Source organism: Lacerta agilis, chromosome 5, assembly GCF_009819535.1.
Source record: "Lacerta agilis isolate rLacAgi1 chromosome 5, rLacAgi1.pri, whole genome shotgun sequence".
NCBI lineage: Eukaryota > Metazoa > Chordata > Lepidosauria > Squamata > Lacertidae > Lacerta > Lacerta agilis.
The window spans coordinates 24,231,051-24,249,879 of record NC_046316.1 but is presented as its reverse complement, the minus strand read 5'-3'; the positions used below and the strand labels follow the sequence as shown (position 1 = coordinate 24,249,879).

Below are 18,829 nucleotides of genomic sequence, written 5' to 3'. Positions count from 1 at the left end.
GATTTTAATTTTAAGAGGAATTTTGACATTGACCTGCATCAAGAACGCCTATTGCTTTAAGAATTCAATATATTTGGCTGTCATAACTAGAAGTCATGTATGGGAAAATGCTTTTCAGCTCTTCTTAAATAAGGTTGCACTCTCCCGAAAGAGCAGACAGTTGGAAAATTTTATTGGACTCTGTGCTAACCAAAAAGGCTCTGATGATGGCAGTCTCCAGGAGTGTGTTTTACCAGCATCAGTTGTGTGCCAACTGTGGCTCTATCTGGTGAGCTCTGTACTAGCCACAGTAATTCCAGACTTGACTACTGTAACACACTCTTTCTGGGGCTGATTGCTTTTCAGCTAGTTAAAAATGCAGCTACTCAAGTCTTGAAGGGAGCAAGGCAGGCAAATTCCTACTAAGCATCAGGAAGAACTTTCTGACCATAAGAACTGTTCGGCAGTGGAACAGAGACTCCCACGAGGGATGGTGAACTCTCCTTTCTTGGAAGTTTTTAAGCAGAGGTTGGGTGGCCATCTGCCATTGCCATTGCGGGGGCTAGGACTAGATGACCCTTGGGATACTTTCCAACTCTGCAGTTCTGTGATTCTATGGTTACTAGTGTGTTTCTGAGCCTAATTTAAAGTGCTGGTTTTAATTTAAAGCCTTGAATAGTTTGTGTCAGGATTATTTGAAGGACCACCTACAACAATATTAACCTGCCTTTATATTAAGATCAATGTGGGAGGCCCTCCTCGTTTGCCCACCACCACTATCAGTGAAATTTGTAAACATGAAGGGCAGGAACTTTTCTGTGGCTGGCCTCATTACTCTGAAATTTGTGGCCACAAGATGTCCAGAAAGCTACCACACACTAGTCCTTCAGAATGGCTTTAAATACCTGTTTGTTTCAAGTGATATATGCTTGGCACAACTTTTTTGTTGGTTATGGTGCTGCTCTTAGCTGATGGCGTTGCTGAAATTGTGTCATATTCTGGACTGCATGTGTTACTGTTGTTAGCATTCCTAGCTTGTTGGTGTGGGTGTTTAGTAGAATTTAACTGGTGCTCCTGTTGAATCCTTGGCAGGTTTGTGGAATATGCAAAAGGCCCATAACATTGACATGATCGCCCTCTCCCACTTCCGTGAGCCTGTTTAGCTTCTTGGTATACTAAGAGAACTTAAGGACAGTGTGTCCCTGTTAATTCTCCTTGATCTCTCGAGTGGCTTTTACCATCAACCATGGTATCTTTTTGGAATGGGTGTATGAGCTGGGGAGGGGGGCAGGGTTGGCCCTGTGTTGTAGTAGTTCTGATCCAATTTGAGTGGTCGTTTTCAGAGAATGGCACTTGGGGAGTATTGTATGGAACCTTCAGTGTAGGGTTCTTCAGGGTTCAATTGTATCCCTCATTCTGTTTAATATCAGCATGAAGGGGTGGCATACAGAATTTCAGAGCATGTTGTCAGCAATATGCTGGTGACATGCAGTTCTTTTTCTCCTTTATATCTGCAGATGTGGCAGTACTGAAATTATGTCTTGCCACAGTAATGGACTGGGTTTTTTATATATGTATTTTGCATTCCCATTTTGTATTTATATGCTGTGAGCCACCCTGTCTGTGATTTTCAGATGAGGGACAGTATACAGATTTAATAAACAAACTGTCATTTGAGGCTCAAGTGGCCTCAATGGTGCAGAGTCCTTTCCATGAGCTTAGGGTGCAGCTGGGCCACCAACCAATCTGGAGAGGGACAGCCTAAACCAGTGGTGTTCAAACTTTTTTTCAAAGAGGGTCAGATTTGATGAAGAGAAGGCCCGTAAGGGCCAACCCAAGTTGTTACCCTGTGACTTTCTTTTAGAGTTGAAGTTGTTGAATTTTTTTAAGGATTTTACCCCAGGAAATAAATGCCACAGGGGCCAGATTAAACAAGCCCCCAAAACAGACTTTGGACATGCCTGGCCTAAACTCTGCTATCTACGCTCTGGTAACCTCTATGCTAGATTACTGCATCATGTTATATGCAGGGCTGCCTTTGAAGAAGGTTCAGAAACTACAGCTGGTGCAGAATTTGATTGACAGATTGCTGACTAGTGTGAGACAAAACCAGAACATATAAAATTTTGGCATAACCGTGCTGGTTACCAATTACCGGTAGTTTCAGGGCTCAACTGAAAGTGCTAGTTTTGACCTACAAAGCCCTTAGCATTTTTGTACTCCTCTACCTCAAGGACCACCTCTCTCCATTTGAACAAACCTGGACCCTGTGTTCATCATTTGGGGTCCTTCTCAGTGGTGACTCCCTGCGTATGTCATGCACTCCCCAGGCATTGCCTGTCTCCATCACTAGCTGTTTTTAGGTGCCAGGCAAAAACACTTATTTTCAGCCAGGCTTTTGACATTTAATGGAGTATTTAGATATTGTGTGGCCTCTTTTAGTGGGCAAGGTATGTTAGTCTGCTTTTTCATGTCCTTGTTGGCATCTGTTTGTCTTGAGAGACAATGCAGTGCGCCTTCAGGGGTGAACCGCTGCATTAGTAGCACCAAAGTGACCTCTCTGGGGCGCAAGCCGTAGGTGTGTATGGAGGTTCTGCATTGCCAAGATTTTTTTTAAAAAAAAACCACTCTCAACCTCACTGATGGCAGCAACCTGGCTGCAGGAGTTGCCAGGAGGTGTACAAGGCACCAACCAACCATCTTAGGGACTCCACTCCAGATTTGTGTAGGGTTTACTGCATTGCCTTCTTCTTTTCCTGAAGATATTTTTTAGCTTTATATTGATTTTAATTTTGTATTATACTGCAAGTCACTTGGAGATAGTATTCACTTTTTTAAAAAGGCAACTAACAAGTCCAATTAAATAATAAAATATTGTAGTGTATTTTTATTCTATTATTGTTGAAGCTGTAATTTAAGTCGTTATTATGTAAGCTGCCATGAGAGAATTTTTCTCAGAAAGGGGACCTATAAATATTTTTAAATATATAAAAATAAATCATGTGAAGCATCTCATAACACATATTAAACAATCGTCTTTTAAATCCACGTGATTGTCTCACTGGGAAAGATTAACCATCTCTCCCCTTGTCAGGGTGATTCCTGGCGTTAATCAACTTTCTTGGTGTTTACTTGCCTACATACAGTATACACCAAGCCCCAGGCAGCCCTCTGTTCTGCTGGTTTACCTCATCTGTTGTCACTTATCACCCTCCTAAAACATGTATTGTTTTCCCTGCATTCTTTGTTATTCTCCTACTATCCTTAGACTCCCTGGGCACAAACTGTGTGACCATGGCTTACCACAAAAATGCTTTTGCTATATTAAATTGCTCAACATAGATTTAGGTAGACCAGTTAAACTGTTGCATCTTTTTTCTCTGCTCTTTTCTTCTCCCCCCCCCCCTCCCAACCTTTTCTAGACTTCTTTAATAAAACTTAAGTAATTTGACACTTGCGTTTGATTGGATTATTGTATCATCCAGGAACTAGAATCTCTCTGTGCAACCTTGACTGTTTGGTTTATGGTCCAGGTTTTAAGACAATGGGAGGCAAAGAGATGGAAGCAGGTTGATGCTGGCAGCTTGGTTGGTGGTCACTGTATTCCAAGTTACATTGTAAGTGATGCCTGTTGTAATGAGACCAAAACATGCTCCTGGCCATCTGCTCTGCAGGGTCAGTGCCAATCCCTTAATATCACAGGAATCTTGAAGCAAAAACCCAAACTTACCGGTACACCGATGTTTGCTGGGAACGGTAGGAGTTGCTCCCCTAGGCTGCTTTGGGAAGAGGGGCATGATGTGAATTGAATTGTTGCTGTTGTTGTATAATTTGAATTAATATCATTATCATTTGGTTTGATATAGCATGGGCATAGCCAGGAGTGGGGGTAGGGAGCTGCCCCTCTAAATCAAGTAAATAAATAATAATATCTAACTAACTGACCATTTGCATTGTAGATAACTTGATTCTGCCCTCCCTAACATAAAGCCTGCCCCCCAAAAATAAATCATGCCTATGCCCATGGTTTAATAATAATAATAATAATAATAATAATAATAATAATAAGGGATATAAATTAAATTATTATTATTATTAAATTGATTATAAGCTGCCCAAAACAGTCCTATAAAAGTTCTTGGAACTGTGAGTTGCAGGTTATTTGAAGATGATACATAGTTTCTGTGAGTGTTGTATCATTTCTATTCAAAAATATTTCCTTCAAATTTTGTATTGGACACTTCTTTACTTAAAGAGTACGGTAGTTTTTCCAAACTTTATATAGTTGGTATTTTAATCTAGGTTGTTAATTTTAGAGAACACATTTATTCAACGCCTTAGGACCCATTCATGTACAGCTTAACCGAGCATGTGGCTGGACAGCCAGGTTACAACTTCATATACAATTTTAGATTTTTTTCATTATGCTACTTTAAAACCTCATTTTAAAAAAAGACTTTGTGGGGAGAAAATGTCTGGAATTGCTTAGGAAACTCCACAAACACTTTGCCACATGCAGCAACCTCCATATGGCTGTGTTGCATATTTAAATTGGGCTTGAAACTTCGCATGAGGCATGTGAAATTTATCATCCACCTGGATGTTTGTCTTTCTAGAAGAAAATAACTTTCTTACAACTTGATTTGTTGAAAAATGTAAGCAAATATTTTTAGAAAGTCAGAAGTGGATATATGAGAGAATTTGTTGCATTTTATGCAACAGTATGTAAACATTTTGCTGGGCAGTCACTTTAGCCTGTGTTTGGTTATATCTATATTATGGATAGTTTTCAAGAAGCTCCTTACAAGAAAACCTTTAGAGTTTAGTTTGAGGAAGTAAATCAGCAGTGTGGTGGTGTATGGAGCTATTTCTTGCCATACACATTGCAGGCTTTGTAGGCAGTGGCTGTGTTTGGATGAGATGGGATAAATGGAGTGTGTGTGTAAAGGTTGTCTTTATGCCAGTGAGTGATTGTCATGTGCACATGAGAGTCAGTACCATTGAACTCGAGGACTTTCTTCTGAGTAACAAGAGGAAGGAAAGATTGTGGTACGGATGAGAACACAACCTTGAGAGGGAAAAGGAGTAGGAAGGCAGTGAAGCAATGGGAACAGAGTAAAGACCTTTGATTTTCACTGTCCTTTTACCACCTCTGTTTTTCTTCGGTTATTTTGATACGTATGCTGCTTCTATGAACTTGCTGTTTTTAGCTTTCTGTTTTGTATTTTGCCGTGTGTTCAGTATTTCATTGTAAGCTGCCCCAATATTGTGCTTGATAGGAAGAGTATAAATCATAATAAGGGAGGCAGTCAGGAATTAAAAGAAAACAACACACAGAAGCAATCGTAGAATGGCCGCTTCTAGATAGCAGCTGAGGGAGAAGAGACAAAGGCCACTAGATTCTCAGCAGAGCTGTTGGCCTGCTTCCCGTTTTCTGCTGCAGTCATACTATTGCTTCCTTGCATTTTGATATTTACATTGACCTGCCCCTAACTGTGAACTTATTGGAGTACAGTATTTTTCTTTTGTGTAGTGTATTCCTCAGGAGTCTCTTCCAGCAAGAATGTGAGGGGGGGAAATTGGGATTAAGTTGGATTTTGTGTGAGTGTGAGGGTTGTTTTTTTATTCATGTCCCCCCCCCTTCACATCTGCTACAATCTTTGGTGATGTATTCTGTGAAGCTGATCTGCTTTCCTTAACATTTACTGAGGTGATATAGAAAAGAAAGAAAGCCTGTTGAAAGCAATTTCTAAAATTCTTCCTTTTGGTTGGAGAGGGGAGTGTTCTGCTCATGAAACTACTGATTTAAGTAAGTTTGCTCTACACAAACTAGAGAAACCTGTGCATGCATGCTGGTAGCAATGTCACCAACCAGATTCATTGCTCCTGTGACCTCCATATATTCTGTTTCTGGAGGTCATGAGGCAAAGAGAGCTATGCAGGACACTCAAATTCCTACATATCATATTCACCTCTCCCCTAGCACTGTCCACTTGTTTTCAGGCTGATCTTTGTACTGTCAGGTTTAGAAATTTAAAGTTTTGTACAAATATTATATCCTGAGTTTTTGTTTTACATTTGGAGTTTAAGGTAGTGTTTATGACAGGATTTTAAAGGAAAAAACATTAACTCATATTTATTGTATGTTTTTTAATGGAATTCTGTTCTTTACCTTTGGGCTAACTAAGAGGAACATAGCATTATGTACAGTCATTGGCATACCTACCATTTGTTATGCAACATTTGAATGGCTGCAGACACTACAGACTTTGACAGTTAAGGATTTTATTGTTATGGAACCTATCTTTCTGTTTAACTGCTGCTTTTGCTAGGAATTGTTTTTCTAACTGTATATAAACTGTTTTACTTGCTTTTAATTGTATGATAATATCGCTGTAACTCTTCCTGGGACCTTACAGTGAAGAGGCAGCAAGAAATCTTGTATAAATAAGCAAATAGGCTTGTGGGCCAGAGTTTCCCTACCACTCATATACACGAAAAGAGGGAGGGCAAACTATGCAGACTGAGGAGCAGACGATTAATTTCTTCCCCCACAATAGCCATCACCTAACTTATCACCTTGTCTCCTGGAATTTAGTTTTCCTCCTTTTCTCTTGTTTCTTCATACATACAGAACAGATATATCACTCTAAATTGCTTAATATGTAACTTTAGAGAAACAGGATCATACAATTGTAGAGTTGGAAGGGACCCCAAGGGTCATCCAGTCCAACCCCCTGCATGTGGCCAGCTTCCGGGTCATGTGGCCAGCATGACTAAGCTGCTTCTGGCAAACCAGAGCAGTGCACAGAAATGCCATTTACCTTCCTGCTGGAGCGGTACCTATTTATCTACTTGCACTTTGACGTGCTTTCGAACTGCTAAGTTGGCAGGAGCTGGGACCGAGCAATGGGAGCTCACCCTGTTGCGGGGATTTGAACCGCTGACCTTCTGATCAGCAAGCCCTAGGCTCTGTGGTTTAGACCACAACACCACCCGCATCTCAGCTAAAGTACTGTATATCCAAGACAGATGGTCTTCTGATCTCTGCTTAAAAACCTCCAATGAAGGAGAGTCCATCATGTAAACTTCACACATGTAGGAGGGGAATAAAAGCTGGTTAATATGTGCTGCATCACAAACAGTACAGTATATTTAGGAGGGAGTTTCTTTCACTGTAAAGATCTCAAACATATTTCAATAAACAATAAAAAATACAATACGAAAACCTCCAGTAAAATAAAGTTGTTAACCAGGAATATACACAGTTGGTTATTTCTTCTGTTACCATGTACAGTGGTACATCGGGTTAAGAACTTAATTTGTTCTAGAGGTCCGTTCTTAACCTGAAACTGTTCTTAACCGGAGGTACCACTTTAGCTAATGGGGCCTCTCGCTGCCACCGCGCCACTGCCGCACGATTTCTGTTCTCATCCTGAAGCAAAGTTCTTAACCCGAGGTACTATTTCTGGGTTAGCGGAGTCTAACCTGAAGCATCTGTAACCCGAGGTACCACTGCAAATGCATTTCTGTGACACCAGTTCTATTTCTAGTGCTTAAAGTACCATATTGGCCTGAATATAAGCCTCACTTCCCCCCCCCCCCCAAATTTCAACCTTGAAAAGTTAAAAGTGTGGCTTATATTTGCGACCTTACGGTATGCAGCCAGGTGCGCTGGACAAACAGCATCCTGCCAACGTGTAGCCCCCCCCCTTCCCCAAGGCTTGGAAGGGGAGGCCACTGGCAACGCAGAGTGCTCCCCATCCCCACCCAATATGCAGCCAGGAGCAATAAGGAATATTTGAGTATTTCCCCCCCCCCCATCAATTTTAAAGGTGCAGCTTACGGTACATTCGGGTGTGGCTTATATTTGGGTCAATATGGTAGTTGGGAAGCAGGCAAGCATAGTTGCTTTCTATATTATTTTGTATGGTTTTAAACACTGTTGATTAATCTCTGAGAATTTTTCAACAGCACTAACTGTAGAACTGTGACCTCTCCACCATTGTTATATGAATGTTTGCTAAATCTCTCCCCACCCCCACTCCCACCCCAGCTAAATCATTATGGGACACATAGTAGTGCTGTTAGCACCTAGAGAAACATAAAGAAGTATTGAGGTGACTTAATTTGCCATGAAACAAAACCATGCCTTTGATCCACATTGGATTACTGTAATATATTATGTGTAGGTCTGCCAGTGGTCAGATTAAGTGGGACCTGTGTGTTGATCATCTTTTACTGTTGAGAAATTTCCACTGGCTTTCCATTTCTTTCTGAATGGAATTCAAAGTGCTCATTTGTCCTGTAAAGCCCTAAATGACTTGGCACTGAAATATTTGAAGCTGCCTTTTCTGAAATGAAGATATACTGAGATCCTCAGCTGAGGCCTTACTTTGAGTATTCCCACTTTCAATAGGTAATTATTGTAGGCAGGTTATCTTCTGTAACAGTACTCTAATTATGGAGCACCGTTCTTAACCATGTTTGCCTTGTGCCTATTCCACTATCCTTTAGGCACTGGATGACAACGGTTTTGCGACTTAAATTTTTCTTTGTGCTATGCTTGTAGTGTAATGTCTTTGTGTTTAATCTGGCACGGAGGCCATTAAATAGTGTTGCATTTTTGTATTTATAATGTTGTATTTGGAATTCTGGCCTTGATAGTATGTCTTTGTTCAGCTTTCCCTGTGTTTGTTATTTGTAAACTAGAGGAGAAAGAGCACAGGCCTATCCAAAGTTGACCACCTTCCAAGTTCAATTTATTTCAGTGAGTGAGAATGAAATAATGGTTAACTCCATGTTGAAATGAAATAGGACTTAAAAGTGCTTAACATGGTTCATCCCTGTGAGAGAGAGGCAGTGTGTGAACATATAGCCAGTAGCTTAATCTTAGTAATGAAAGTTCAAGATGTGAAAGTTGCAGATTAATTAAAAAGGTCAAAGTAAAATTGAATTTATCTTATTCTAACGTGTGGAAATCTGGTATACAGTAATTTTCAGGTAACTTTAATACTTCTGATGACAGCCAGGAAGGGATTTAAAAATGAACAAAGAATAAACATCAGGATGCAAATTCAGATCATTTAAATTATGGTGACTCTACTAGCTAACAATATAGTATTTTGATGATTACAAGCTACTATTGTGTAGATGTTTGCCCCTTGATATATAAATACTTCTATAAATCAAGGGGCAAACTTCTGTAGCTTGTACATCACAGTGTACAAGGTGGTAAGAGGTGGTATATAAATAACCACCTATTACACGTGGGTGGCGCTGTGGTCTAAACCACAGAGCCTAGGGCTTGCTGATCAGAAGGTCGGTGGTTCAATTCCCCACAACGGGATGAGCTCCCGTTGATCGGTCCCAGCTCATGCCCACCTAGCAGTTCGAAAGCACGTCAAGTGCAAGTAGATAAATAGGTACCGCTCCAGTGGGAAGGTAAACGGCATTTCTGTGTGCTGCTCTGGTTCGCCAGAAGCAGCTTAGTCATGCTGGCCACATGACCCGGAAGTTGTCTGCGGACAAACGCCGGCTCCCTCGGCCTATAGAGCGAGATGAGCGCTGCAACCCCAGAGTCATCCACGACTGGACCTAATGGTCAGGGGTACCTTTACCTTTACCCATTACAAGGTTATGTACAAGAAAAATACAACTGGATAATCCATAAAGCACTGTTAATTAATTCCTGGCATTAATTATGAAAGGTGATAGTTCCTCTGACCAGTAAATATTCACAATCATATATTTCCTAATTAGGATTCTTTCAAATGGTAATAAAATTGTTGATATTCTCCCTAGCCCCAGGTGTGCAGCTGCTAGTACCACTGAGAATGGATTCGCTATATAGCAGCAGCACATAATCTGTTTTATCTAGGTCAGGGAGAATATTAACATTTTGTTTCTGTGAAATCACAAAAATAGACTGCGAAAATGTTTGGAGATGAAAATAGTAATCAGCAAAGCTGAGATCTGACTTGTGCCTTCTGTCCCCCCGCTCCGCCCCCAAGGTACAGAGTAGTCTCTTTTCCAGTAAGTCCCTGGCTATGTAACAGAATGGCAGACTATGTGATTGATGCAAGATGTGTGTGCTTAAAAGGGGGGGGGGGGGGGGATCAACTATGTTTCAAGCCCAGACCTCAATTACATTTCTACGTTGCCTGTTAAATCAGTTAGTCATGCTTACCAGCATTATGCAGGACGTGTCATAGTTGATTCTGTAGTTGCTAAAGCAGCTGAACATTTGACTCCTAACAGCTTTGAATGTTTTCAGATATACTTTGATCAAAATAATGAAAAGTGTTAAAGTAGAATTTGGATGACGAAATTGAAACTTAAAATATTCAGTTAAGGTAATGAGGTCAATGTGGGGGGAGACAAGTGCTTGGAGGAAGGGGAGTGAGCCATGCAAACATTTTGGCCAAACTTCTGTGGCATCACTAGTATCTCAAGATGCTTTCATGCCTTCTGTTGAGATTTATAAACATGGTGTGTTTTATGTGGCAAATAAGTTTGACTCCAGAATATGTACAGAATTGAATTACCGGTATAGAAGTGTGCATGCACACAAAAGCTCATACCAAGAACAAACTTAGTTGGTCTCTAAGGTGCTACTGGAAGGAATTTTTTATTTTGTTTTGTTTTGACACTTTCTCATGAAAGTCTAGGACCGCATTTACCAGTTCAAGTACTAGAAAGTGAAAAGTAATTGACAGTGTAGAAAGAGGAGGAAGTGTGTCTTAATGGTCAGTGCAAGTATACTGGAATGAAAATGTCTGGAAGCAAGACTTCTTTGAAGAGGATTGGTTTAGGCAGGGGTTGGGAACCTCAGGTCCAGGGGTCAAATGCAGCACTCCAGGTCACACTTGGGACTTTTCCTACTCCACATGCCTTTCCCTAGACCACACTCCTCACTGGTGCTGTTCCATGCCCTCCTGAAGTGCATTTGTCCGACTGGAATGTGTCCTTGGATTGTGATAATTTGACTTTCTAGTTTGGATGGGAGATGTGTTTACCGTATTTTTCGCTCCATAAGACACACTTTTTTCCTCCTAAAAACTAAGGGGAAATGTCTGTGTGTCTTATGGAGCGAATGCATGGTCCCTGGAGCCGAATTGCCTAGGGGCCAAAAGCAGATCGTGCTCTTTTTTTTTACAAAGAGAGAAGGGCGTATTGAAAGGAAGCTGCTGAACAGCTGTTCAGCAAGTGATCAGGAGAGAGATAAGGCTCCCTTTCCAGCCCCACCCCCTTGCCCAGGCCTCCATTGTTGAATGCAGAGGGAGGCTGTTTGTTTCCCAGCGACATGTGACTGGCTGATTAGATTATCTGTCTGGAAACTGTAGAAATGGCTGTAGGACTAGAAGCTGCAGAACTGTGAGTTGGACCCCATAAAAATGGGGCTTTTCCCTTTGCAAAAAAAGCTGCACCACTATCAGTTGATCCTCAAAAAAGCAGGGCTTTTCCCTTTGCAAAAAAAGCTGTACCACTTTCAGCTGATCCTCAAAAAAGTAGGGCTTTCCCCCTCTAAAAACTAGGTGCGTCTTATGGAGCGAAAAATACAGTATGTATATACCTCTGGTTTTTGCAAGGGTGAAATATAGCCTTCTGTACAAAGGTAAGAGTTGCATCCATTACACTGCCCATTTTTGCGTCTGGCCCTGCCCACTACTGTCTGGCTGAAAAAGGTTCCCTTCTCCTGGTTTAAGGACTTTGCGTTTATGCAAAACAGTGGAGATTGCTTGTTAATAGGTACTGAGTAGAGTAGTCTGTAGTCTTTTTCCAGAACGTCTGGGGGTTTGTTTGCAGCCATAGGCACATTTCTCCCAAAACAGTTTACAGATCAAGTTGCACATATTCTTAAGTCACCTTAAAAACTTAAAACACCACAGTAGGCTCAGTATATTTCTCAGTATGGAACTATATGATGATTCAGCAGTCCTGGGCAGAAGGTGGTTGTGTAATTTGTGGCTAGCATGCAAGACTGAGTTAGCAACCTTTGTTCTACGGAAGCTTCCCCATGATAGCAGCAACCTTTAATAAGTTTGAAGGTCTTTGCTTTCATCCCACACATGCAGAAGTGCTCTGCATGCTGGCTTCTCTTGAACTAATCAAATAAAAGAAAAAAGGGCCCCCAAAAGTATCAGAATAACAGAAGAGGTCACAGGAACTCTAATAAACAATGAAATTGGAAGGGACCCGGAAACGTAATAAAAGACGTCACTGAAAGGGTGGAACAGGGTGTTTCAAGTCCAATTTTATGCAAGTCTGCAGTGACCCGGAACGCAACCCCTATGCAAATTGGGGGTTGCACGTGAGCGAGCAAGCACACATACACACACAAGTTATACCCGCTACTGTGTGACAATCATAACAATTTCCTAAAACACCTCAACTTGTTAGACATGATTTCATGGTCTGCATCTCATGTCTTTCTTTGCCAGAACAGAAATGGAGAAATTATGTGAGAATTTTGTCTGTTCACAAATCATGTTTTATAGCAATTTCATTTTGTTTAGGGTTCCTGTGACCTTGTCTGTTCTCTGGAAACAAGCCACTAAGTCTGTACTATGAGAAATCCATATGCTTAGCATAGCAGTTTGCATTTGTGAACATCTTGGATGGAGATATTAGTAAAAAAATAATAATGAGTTTTTTGTTAGTTTGTTTGCTTGTTTGCTTGCTTGCTTGTTTTGCATGGCTAGAATGTAGCCTATTGCTCAAGAGTCACCTCCATTACTGCACCCACTTTTGTCTCTGATCCCCACTCATCACTGCCATTTTGCTCCTGAAGGTTTTCACTGAAAGTTTCACATAAGGCAGTGGTGCCCAAACTTTTTTCAAAGAGGGCCAGATTTGATGAAGTGAAGGGGCATGAGGGCCGACCAAAGGATTGAAGTTGTTTTTTAGGGTTGAAGTTGTTGAGCTTTTTAAAGGATTTTATCCCAGGAAATACTCCAGGGGCCGGATTAAACCGACCAGCGGGCCACAATAGGACCCAAAACGGACTTTGGACATGCCTGGCATAAAGGAATGTGGCCATTGACCTGAAAAAGATTCCCCACTCCTGGTTTAAGTTGTGTATATTTGTGTGACATTATTGATCCAAATTCCTCTGGAATTGCTTCTTTGACTTGCTCCTCCTGTGCATGGCTTACCTTCCATTAGGCTGTAAATCAGTAACTGATCTATTAATTCCAGTCTTTTGTTTGCAGAGTAGGGTAGCTTTCTATCCTTCCTTTGACTGGGGCAGAGCTATTAACCTCATTGTTGCTTGAAAGGGACTAAGTGAACAAAAAGAAAAATATCAACACTTCCTTTTCTAAACAGTTTTCATTTCAGTAGATTTAAAGCAAGTGTTGAGGATTGCAGCAGATTATTTGAGCCCAATGTAAGATGATGATGAGGTAACCTGTAAGTTTTTTAAAAGAATGTCATGTAGAAAATAGTGCTTCTTTCTGAGAGGTCTTTGCAGGACTTCACCATTGACTAAAATATCAAATGTCTCAAATAGTGCCACAAAACTGTATTTGATTTAAAATGTGTAATATATTGCAATTAATATTATATTTTAGTGAATTTAGGTTGTTGAAAACAATTTTTTATATTTATCTTTGCTGCTGCTGTATATTAAAAACACTTGTCTTGAAAGCGATGGTATATTTTAAGGAATCTGTCATCTGTAGTAGTCTTGATTCCATTTCTTGTTTTAAATTGTCCCTCTCTTAAGTATCTAGTGGGAGCTGTAGTTAATTAGACCACAGATGGCAAGGACATGCTGCTGACCTCCATGAGAACTGCAAAATCTTCTTATCTTTATTTTTGAAAAAGAAGGCAGCTAAAATTAATGCTTAAAATGCATACCCTGTATGCATTGAAACCAATAGTATGGCTACATCTAAGCAGGTACAGAGAAGATAGCAGTTTATGGAGTGTATAAAGAGTTGATAGCCTCTCTCTCTCTCTCTCTCTCTCTCCCCCCCCCCCCCTGTTTGGATCCCAAATCCTGATTCTGTTTTATGTTAGTGAGTTTGCTAACATTTTGGCTGTATGCACAGTGCACAAAATTAACAATTCAAAGTTCTGTTCTAGAATAAATTCTGTCAATTGGTCTTTCATTTGTTTGTTGTATGTATATACCGGTAAGTACACCTCGGACTGAGATTATCAGTGAATGAACTTGGAATGTACAAGGATGTGGGTGGTGCTGTGGGTTAAACCACAGAGCCTAGGGCTTGCCGATCAGAAGGTCGGCGGTTCGAATCCCCGTGACGGGGTGAGCTCCCATTGCTCAGTCCCTGCTCCTGCCAACCTAGCAGTTCAAAAGCACGTCAAAGTGCAAGTAGTTAAATAGGTGCCGCTCCGGCGGGAAGGTAAACGGCATTTCTGTGCGCTGCTCTGGTTCGCCAGAAGCAGCTTAGTCATGCTGGCCACATGACCCGGAAGCTGTACACCGGCTCCCTCAGCCAGTAAAGCAAGATGAGCGCTGCAACCCCAGAGTCGTCCGCGACTGGACCTAATGGTCAGGGGTCCTTTTACCTTTATTGCAGACATGGCACAGTCTCTGTTGAATTGCTTCAAGCTGAGTTAAGAATTTATCAAATAATAATGCTGTTCAACTAACATACATGGGTTTCAATATACGTTTCCTATGTTGTTATTCTGTAGAATTGCAGGCAGCAGGTTGAAAAAAAAACCTATATAGTTAAAAATGTGTTTAGCCACCAAGTAAGGTGATGGGTAACACCAATTGTAGTAGGTGCAGTGCTGTTGGGACTGGCCTTCTGGCAAGGCCTCTGATCCCTCACTCTTTTTCCCACTCTCACTATTTTGGTACTTTTGCTGGTATTTGCATGAAGCACCTCTAGGCCCAAAAGGTTGGCAAACTAAGGTCCGTGGGCCGGATACGGCCTACCGGGCTCGTTAATCCCGCCCGCGAACCCTGCAGACCCTGCCACCTGCTCGGTCAGTCCCCGCGCTAAACAGGCGCGGCGTGGAAACTGACTTCCGCGACACAGCTTCTGATTGGCCGCAGGAAGCTCCTGCAGCCAATCAAAAGCCGTGGATGCCTCTGGGTAGGGGCGACACTGGCGCGGCTTCTGATTGGCTGCAGGAAGGGTTCAGGTTTTAATTTGCCATCAAAGAAGATGTCATGTGCCCATAGTGATCACCAATAATTTTGCATCTTTATAATGAGTTTCACAGTCCTGGACAATATCTTTATGTTCCAAACTCTCATGTTCTGTACAGGCATAGCAGCTTCTCAGAGAGTAGAGACATTATACTCAAACTTTTTTTTACAGTAATTGCAACAGTTGCAGTTTACAACTTGTGTTAAATTCATTACATGTGCCAATGGAACATTGGCTGACATCCAAAGAATTGTTTAGGTTCATGCTTTGTGCTGGAGGAATTTATGACTACTTTATAAACAAATGACCCCCACCCCCAGTGCCATAGCACAAGTGACTTTTGACATTCTCCTTGGTTTCAAAAGCAATTTTTTGTGTGACCCAAGGAGCTTCTGTTCAGGAAACACAACTCCCAAAGACCCATTGGGCTCATATAGACCATTCATAATTATTTGGATTATGGTTGATGTCACCTATAGTTATAAACATAGCCTGGGACCCTCATTGTAGGACTACCTTTCCTAAATGGATTCATTTACAAACTGAGGTCTAGTTACAGGTAATTACTATAAGCACTAGATAAGATTGAAATGCTGTTCTTAAGGGATCAGTTGATCCAATGATAGGTGTACACCTTCTACCATGTGCAGTTGTAGTCTACCTAAATATGCAGGCTCATCGATTTGGGGTGCTCCTTGATGCCATTTATGGTGATTTACAAATTCATTTTACTAGTTTTGGCTGGTGTACAAGTCATGCCCTTTGCTGGAAGATAAGGACCTGCCTGTAGCCATTTATGCTTTACTAACTTCCAGACTGGATCACTGTAATGTATCCTACTTGGAGCTCATTGAAAAGCAGTTGGAAACTTTAGTTGGTTGGGGTGGCGTTTAGTGACATAGAATATATTTCACCAAAGGCCTAGTTAAAGAGAACCTTTTTTGCCTAGCGCCTAAATATATGTAATAAAGGCACAAGGTGAGTGTGTTACACGTGACCCCAATCTCTGATCAGTGTAATCTTCCAGGGGTTCCTGGCAGGGTGGATTTGATTTAAATCAAACTGATTTAAATCACGATTTAAATCACTAGTCAGTAAGGCTCGGGGCAGATTTAAATAAAAAAAAATCCGATTTAAATTTTAGAAAATCCGATTTAAATTTAAAAAACTGATTTAAATCGGATTTTTTTTATTTAAATCGGCCCTGAGCCTTACTGACTAGTGATTTAAATCAAATCCACCCTGGTGTCCAGAGTCTGTGTTTCCTTTTGGACAATGAGCCACAGCAGAGACTGTGGTGTCTTTATAATATGTGGTTTATTTACACATATATACAACCTGAGTCTAGGTGGAGAGAGTTCAGTGCAATCACATTTCTAGAGGATCTCTTCTCTCATAGGCGCAGCATCATTTGGGTCCCAAACATATAAATCAGCCATTTTCTCTTTTACAGCCTGTCACAGTCAACCCACATGGTGTTCTCTGTTCCCCTTCTTGCTATTTGCTGCTAACAAACCCTAAGGAGTTTTCCTCCCACCCATATCCGGCAAACTGAAATCCTAACCTAAACCCTTTTGTGTCTGCACACTAACATACAGCTGGAAGAGGGGCCCCACCCCATATCATATGGAAGAGAGTAACTATTTTGTTAATAACCCATTATCTTTCCTTTGTTCTACATGATGGCTCTTCTGCCAGGTGATTTCCTGATCAGAAAAAAAACTAGTTAAGCCTGCTAAATCCAACATCTGACACCTTGGTTAAATTCAAACATTTATTAAATCTAGGAATTATGAGGAGAATCTGGCACCCAGGAGTTTAGGGGATCCTTGCCCCTCAACTTAAAACACTACCCCTCTAAGAAAAGCACACATCTGATCCCGGATGCACAATAACAGAAAGAAGAGGGGGACAATTCCCCCCCCCCAAAAAATGTTGAGAAATGTATAGTTCTATCAGTGTGATCTTGAGTCTGCCCATTTCTGATCATTTGAAACAGGTGAATTTGTATACATATGTTCCTTAAAGCAATCATCTTCCTGCATCCTCCCAGATGTGCTTATTGACTAGAGGAATTCTTATTGAATTATGTATTTAAGTGCTTACTTTTTGTCACTTGCAGCTTCTTTCCACTTCCCTCATTTAAATGTCACCTTCAACAGTCAGACATAAATAAAAGAGCCCTAAAAAGCCCATTTGGCGAAATTAATAGTGCAGGTTTAAGCTTAAATTGTGTATGCATCACAGCTTATCTCTTCAGTTTTTTGGTCACTTTCTTCTCTGTTTGATCCTTGATGTCACACAGCAATTTTGCTTTCTCGCTGCAAAGAGATTCAGCACGTTTTTTTCCATAGGAAAGCCATGGATATTTTTACTAGTCTTAACTAAGTAACTTGTCTGTTTTTGTGTATGTGTTAAAACATTTTTTGAAATGGAATATTGTTTTGTAATGTACGGTGAGTATATTTTCAAGTCTTGCATCCAGGTGGCACATAGAATCTTAGAGCACCCAAATCTAATTGTCAGCTTAGTGCAGTAGGCTGTTTGCCTCTTCTAATCCTCAGTGAAGGCAGATGAGATATTATGGATCATCTGGATAAAAGCATTACAAAGCCCATAAATCCCTGGCACTAGCTCCTTCCATAAGTTTTGTTGATGTCTGCCAGGAGGGTGAGCTTTCCACATTTTCAAAGCAGAAGATAGACCCATAAGGAGGGGCTTATTTATTTATTAATTAAATATATATTGTTTTATTCTCTCAGTATATCATTTTTAACCTTTTTATTTTTTGCATGCTCATTAGATATTACTCCTTGATGTAGAAAATACTTCAGTAGCCTGTCACCAAAAGGCATGAGATAATCCTACTTGCTTTTTTGTGATTGGCTCAAACAGACATACCACCCAAAGCAGTTTTGAGCTCCAGAGCTGAATAAAGAGCAGTAGGGAACAGTAGTAGGTAGCTGGCAGACACATTGTTGTTTGAAGCTGAATAACTTCAATCAAGTAAGCAGACTTGCTTTCCATCTGAGGGCCAAACAAGATGTGATGGGGCAACTGTCTTCATAGCTTTCCCACTCATATAAAACAAGAGGCAGGTCCCTAATCTTTATATGAAAACCCTCCCTGCCTTATTTTGTTACATTCCATTGCTTTAGGCTATTTTTCTCCCAGGCTGGCTTATTTCCATTATTGAAGTAGAGCACAGAAAGGTAATGTGTTCTTTCCTCCCCTGCATGCTTTTGTTCCTTCAAATAATACAGTACACACATACCACTTTATGAGCAGCCAGTGCAGCCAGGTTGTGTTAATGTATCTATAGTGGCCTGCTATGTTTAGTTTGGGCCTTATTTCACTAACTTGAAAATTAGTAAGTATTGTAGGATTGGATTTCTTTTTCTCTTATGTTTAAAAATGCCTTTAAAAGATGATACATGTTTTCAAGAAAAACAGGACTGAGTTAAAAGACCTGACAAGTATTTGACCACACAGGCAGCAATCTTTTAGGTGCATCTGATATGTGTGCAACCACACACTTGTGCATTGCACCAAACCTGGAAGTGACACAAAAACGTCACAAAGGGGGTGGAGCAGGATGTTTGCAAGTTTTTTAAATGTATGATTTCACAGAAGCATGCAATGACCTAGAGTGCAACCCCTTCCCTGTTCACCATGTAGCTTGATGAAGCGTTTTGGAAAACTTAAAAGTTTGCACATTA

At 40.8% G+C, this 18,829-nt stretch overlaps 1 protein-coding gene across 4 annotated transcripts in view; it reads left to right on the top strand.

The window, feature by feature from the left end:
* JMJD1C (jumonji domain containing 1C) overlaps positions 1–18,829 on the top strand; it is a 112,438-nt gene that overhangs the window by 62,625 nt on the left and 30,984 nt on the right. The gene's annotated exons all lie outside the window — the stretch shown is intronic.